The following is a 6,345-nucleotide window of genomic DNA, read 5'->3' as shown; positions in this document are numbered from 1 at the left end:
AAAAAGTAGGTGTGGGGGAGGCTGGAAAGCCAGCCTGGTCTCTGCTGTCCTGGGTGCAGCCCTCCCCACCCAGCACCCCTCTCCTGCTAGACTTGACTTCCCAGCAAATCTTAGTTTAGGATCCCAAGGAGCGGAGGGGCAGCTACCTGAACACCTGCTGCACGGCGGGGAGGGGAGGGGAAAGAGCTGTTCGGGATCCAGCCGCTAAACAAAAGCGATCCGCCCCTGCTGGTTGCCACTCTTCCCTGCGGGCGGGCACGCCCAAATCCAGAGAGACGGGAGGGCGTCAGCCGCGCAGTCACTCACAAGCACACACACACACGCACACACTTTTTTCCTGAGCCTTTGAAGACTTGGTTGACGGTCCCTAGGCACGGTACGGAGGGGGGGAGGGTAGATCGAATGATGCCCTAACCTCCCCCAATCTTATTATCATCATCACTACCACCACCATTATATCACCATCACATCACCACCATCACAAGGAATCGGACTGTCCTGGTGGAGCCTCGACCCCTTTATTTCTCCCCCCCCCCCCAAAGCAGGGCTAGTAAGGCCGGGGCAAAGGCCCAACTTCCCCGCCACGGCCGGCTCCGAAAAGTTGGGCGATTTCATTTTCAACTCTCGCTTCGCCTCTCCGGCGCGCAAAGGAAGACGCAGAGTCTCTCTCTCTCTCTCTCTCTCTCTCTCTCACACACACACACACACAGAGAGAGACACACACGCACTCTCTCACTCTCTCTCTCTCACACACACACACTCTCTCTCTCTCACACACACACACACTCTCTCTCTCCCTCTCCCTCTCTCCCTCTCTCTTTTAAGGGAGGAAGGAAACGCGCGCTGGTCTGGTAGCGCGCAAACCCGACGGCCGGGCTCGGATGAGATCTTAAAGGAAGGCGGCGCGAATCTATGCGCGCCTTTGGCGGTGAGAAGGTTGGTTGGTTGACGGGAGAAGGGATCTGTTTCAGTTTAAGTCGGATTCGACGGCTTGGATCGTCCGGTGAATCGGGAAAGGAAAAAGCTGGGATGGCTTGATAACCCCGATTAAAGTAAAACAAACTCTACTGCCCTTCTCGGTCTTGAATTTGGGCTAAGGCTGGAACGAACGAAGAAGAATCGTTTTCACTGCTGCCGAGACCAACTTCCGATTTCGTATAGATTCAAGAAAGGGGTGTGAAGTTGTAAAATAAATTAAATTTTAAGCAAAGATATTTCCCTGCCCCTCCTTACTATACACAGGATGAGAAAAAAAGGGGTTTAGTGCTGACCTTTGAACAAAATATCTTTTTAAAACAATTGGATTTACACGGATAATTTTATAATCCATTCCTGATGCATTCTAAAGTTGTGGTTCTGGAATGAACCTGATTGGGAACTGAATTTAGGGGTGCTGGGTTTCGGGGGGGGAGTAAATGCCAGCTGAATGCATTTGTTCCACATTTGGGATGTTCGAACAGTATGTTCAGCCCAGATGTGACCAGGCTCCTCTCTAGGACAGCAATAATGTTAAATTAGCTTCGAAGGAAGAAATTTGATAACAGTAGTAGTTACGTCTGGGTGAGATCGACAATGCATTTGAACTGTTATCGGAGGCTCAACCCCAAAGTTAAATAAAGTGAATTGATTCCTTGTGCATTTTATATGTTTCTGAAAATTAATTAGTCCTGTAAAAAGCATGCATCAAGACCACAATATTCCCAAAGGGGGAAAATATGTATTCTTTGTTTTCAGGCAATGCACACAGAGGTGTCATCTTAGACAAAACACCTTCTGTGTTTCAAGCGAGGGAAATTCCAAAACAGCACCTGCAACTGTAAGGAGTGTAAAGGAGTATGCCAGGTAATCAGGCTTTTCTTATCAAACTTTAAATTGGTTAAACTTGACGTTCTGATTTCATCAGCCCTCCATCAATATTTTTTAAAACATTTGTGTTTGGGGTTTTCACTTTCCTTTACAAAACATAGCTGTTTTTTTTTCCCGCCTTCTTTACTTTCAATTTGAGGGGGCGGGGAAGTGAAAGTCTAGGAAGCCCTAGACACGAAGGTAAAAATAGACAAAGGACACTAACTAAAAATAAAACTATAGAAAACACTGAGCAGCTTTTGATTCCTGTATTGAGACTTCGTAGTTCCAGAGATTTTTCAAAAGCTCTTACACATCCAGCCTGCAGTCTGTACAAATTCCACAGCCATGCAAATGTAATATTTTGCCTGCTCCGAGCTGACTTTTTAAATTTGACTCTGTAAAACCATGACAACTTCCTATTTCAGATTTAGTGTTGAAACAGTGTAAAATAGCATAGCTATTTAGGGTGATCTGCTTTTTTCAGTGGAAATGCTTGATTTCTCAGACCATCACTGAGACTTTGTTACAAGACTGGCTGCCCTCAGGGAAACGAAGATGTATTCCCTGCTAATAACCATGTTTCCCTTGTTTTTGCTACATTAAAGACATGATGCTGTTGACATCAGCATGTGCCTACGTACCAGAATAACAGATTTGGAAGGGACCTTAGAGGTCTTCTAGTCCAACTCCCTGCTTAGGCAGAAGCCCTACACCACTTCAGACAAATGGTTATCCAACATCTTCTTAAAAACTTCCAGTATTGGAGCATTCACAACTTCTGGAGGCAAGTTGTTCCACTGATTAATTGTTCTAACTGTCAGGAAATTTCTGCTTAGTTCTAAGTTGCTTCTGTCCTTGATTAGTTTCCACCCATTGCTTCCTATCCTGCCTTCAGGTGCTTTGGAGAACAGATTGACCCCCTCTTCTGCAGTCTTGAGTGCAAAAATCAGCAACACCCCCAATGGAAAAAACGTGTGTTCTTTGAGAAAGAGCTGCAGCTAAAACACTGTGTTCAGCTCCTGTGTTCAGTGTTCTGTTGTAATTTCAGCCTAAAGGTCTAATCTTCCATCTCATTCTTCCATTTTTCAGCAGTCTAGGATCACATCCAAATGGATATGTTAAACAGTTTGTTTAGCAAGCTGACAAATGAATGTTAGAAATGACTACTGTGCCATCCATACATTATTTGAGAATACAATTTAAGGCTTTACCAATATAAATTCATTTTGAGTTTTGTTCAAAATGAGATAATAAAGATTGTGCTCTGAATTCACTTTTTAAAAGTAGATATATATCATGGTGTGTTTCTATAAATTCTACCCTAAAATTTGAATTATATCACATACTTTTTTGGAGGGGTCCTTCATTTGCATTTGTTTTTCTTTAGTTGACTTCAGTAATTGGCATATAACTATGTTAGGGTTGCTTATTACTACACTAATAGTTTATGTAGATATTGCTTGGTCATTTGGCAAGATGTTTTCAAGATTTCAAAAATATTGATAGTTAAAAATGATATTTTAAAAACTCTTTCTTTATAGGCTAAAGGGATGTATTTTTAAAGCTATAAAATGGGGTCTTTTACAACTTCTAAAAGGCACTGAAAATCATAAATGTTTAATTTTCTGCTAGAAGAAGCTTGTTCTGTTGGTTTTTAAAATTTTATATAGCTTATGCTATTGTAGGGGTCTAATCTGTTTGGATTTAGGTTTAGTATTTTATAATTTTACATTTTTATAAACCATCCAGAGAAAAACAATGCATTACATTTTGGTAAATATATTACAAAAGAGACAAAAAGGTACATACATCCTACAGAAACCAAAAGGACTTTCAATAAAAAAAATTTCTCTTGTCAGGAAGCTAATACAATATGATAAATGGGAATATTGGGCTCTCTGAATAGGATAAATTAAAAAGGAGCTAGATTACTGGCCTTGCTTCTTTCCAGTTTTCCTATTCCTATAGTTCAAAAATATTATATGTCTGCAATGCATACTGATTCTTTGCATGTAGGGAGCTAACACTGGAAAACTGGAGAAAATTTATCGGTGAAGTGGAACAATGTTAAATATGGAGCTACTGAAAAAGAAATTAATTTTAAGTGTTTTCCTTCGTGCTAGCAAGAATTTACTATAGTTCTTATGCCAAACTTATTTTGATAAGAAAATTTCTGGAGACCTGCAGTTTTCAAAGTCTATCTTTTTATCCTTGTTTTCAATATTTCGATAGAATGTTCACACTAGTTTCAAACCTTAGGGAGAATAAGACAATACTAGGGTAGATGTAATAAATTTTACATGGAGTAGATTCAAGAACAGAAATGCAGACCAGGCACTGTAAGACAACTTTGAGCCCAAGATGGAATCTTATTCTTTACAAAGATTTTGTTCCGATCATGCTAGCCTTGGTTACCATCACTCAATTATAGCTGGAGAAAAGATACAAGATCCTAGCATTAGGTTTCATGCATACCAATTATAATAATAATCTCTTATTATTGAACACCATGTTCATTTTACTTTTATTACTGTAATTTAATTCAGTTATTTGGTTCTGTTTTAAATCCTGCCCTTGTATCTGCTTTCAAGATCTGGAACATAATGGATTCAGTTCACTTTGATGATAAGTAGATAAACTTGATAACTACTGGTATGTCCAGGGGAAGGAAGAGCGACAAATTTAGCTTCCAAATCGGATATCCATACTTCTTTCCTTCCTTCTTCTTTTTTTCTACTCCTTCACTCCCTTCTTCCCTTCCCTTTTTCCAGCTCTTCCTTCCTTCCGCCTTTCTTCCTCTACTCCTTCTTTCCTTCATTTATTCCACTCCATCCATCTACCCATCCTCTTAACATTTGCTCTGATGTTTTCACCACATTTAGTAGCTTCAAGTTTGTAGCAACGAAAGTATTGATATTGTTGACATCGACGTGGCCAGCATGACATGGAAAATACCCACACCTTGTACCCAGTGCTAACTATTCAGTTAATGACACAGTTCATACCACCTTCCTAAATAGATAGGAAGAGTTCCACCAGTTTACTAGCCTGTTCTCTCTTGTGGGCTGCCCAAGGAAGACCAGTACTGTACCAAAACTACAAAAAATGTAAGAGGATCAGAGGGATGTAACAGGGGGACACCGCTGTGCCTTAATGTAAACCCCAGTAATGAGAAGATATTTTATTCTAGAGGGAGATTTTTTATTCTAGAAGAAAAGGCAACTGGGAACCTTCTGTCTTGGGTTAAAGGCTATGAAGGGAAAAATATTTATAGAGGCTTATCGTAGGAGGATGCCTGATTTGTCGATGGTGGCAAAAAAATCACCTTGGAAGCATCTTTTCTGACTAGCAAGTTTTATTAAAAGTGTAAGCTTTCAAGAACTGCTGTGGGTTGTGTTAGAAGCATTGGGTAGACATGCTATGCTGTTCCTCAAAGCTTCTATCTCTAAAACTTTATTAAAGCAGGCAGCCATAACGGAGAAGTGTGTTGCTTCCTTCAATTAGAGTTTAATTATAATTTTAGGCATTGCCAATTATAAAATGAAATATTTATTCTGGGCTGCCTTACATAATGGATGGAATGGATAGTAAATCCTACCTAATGTTTAGTTTCTCCAAACTTAAGGTGTTCAGGATAGGTATCTACATGAAAACTATAAACAAACTTTTAGAATCCGCTTACTTGACTTGCTTAACTCTCAATGATATTGGAATTTAAAAAGCCTTAAATTGTACATTTTTCCTTTAGGGAAGCATTATTATTATTATTATTATTATTATTATTATTATTATTGTTGTTGTTGTTGTTGTTGTTGTTGTTATTTCTTTAATTCACTTGAAGCCTATATTGTCCCCCTCTTTTCTGTTCTCAAGATCGAGTTTTATCAGTTCTAGAAATCTTAACTTTTGCTAGCTGAATACAAAATCCTCCTCTTTATCCTTCTTGCTATGATTCCTATAAATAGACATTTTAATTATGAGCTAAGTTTTTTTTGTCAGGGCTTGAATAGAAAGGTACTTTTTATAAGACAAGAGGACAAGAAGGCAAGTTCCTAAAGATGCAAACATTTTCATTTAAGAAATTATTTTGGTAATCATTTTTGCCAATCAAACAAAAGTACAGTAACATAAAATGAAAACACGAACACAATTAAATAAAAATCTAAAACAGTTGATTCAGCAACATTTTTTTACAGTAAAATACATGGTTTAATTTGGGAATCATGGAGCAGTATATCTTTTTATTTGCTCATTTTATCTTGATGGTTCTAGACAACAAACACATTGTGGAAAATAGAGCCTTCACTTTTCCATTAGCACGTCTTAAATATTATTGTGTATTTGTGTGCATATGTTGTGAGTGTTTTTGTGAACAGTCACAGAATGGATTTTTTTAATTGCAAAAATGGTTCATCATGCAAAAACTCAGACAATTACATTCTACTTTCCCGGTTTTTTAAAAATTGTTATATAAATGTAGGGAAGAGATTTTGGTTT

At 38.7% G+C, this 6,345-nt stretch overlaps 1 long non-coding RNA gene across 1 annotated transcript; it reads left to right on the top strand.

Annotated features, from left to right (window-relative positions):
- Positions 1-283: 283 nt before the first annotated feature.
- LOC148132441 (uncharacterized) lies at positions 284-1,859 on the top strand. The gene is made up of 3 exons (XR_015748006.1): positions 284-376; positions 826-944; positions 1,750-1,859. It is a non-coding gene; the product is annotated as an uncharacterized LOC148132441 (long non-coding RNA).
- Positions 1,860-6,345: the final 4,486 nt, after the last annotated feature.

This window comes from Notechis scutatus, chromosome 2, assembly GCF_049901735.1.
Source record: "Notechis scutatus isolate UNSWTSFEM ecotype Mainland chromosome 2, rNotScu1.2, whole genome shotgun sequence".
In the NCBI taxonomy this organism is placed as follows: domain Eukaryota; kingdom Metazoa; phylum Chordata; class Lepidosauria; order Squamata; family Elapidae; genus Notechis; species Notechis scutatus.
This window is presented reverse-complemented; position numbering and strand designations above follow the sequence as displayed.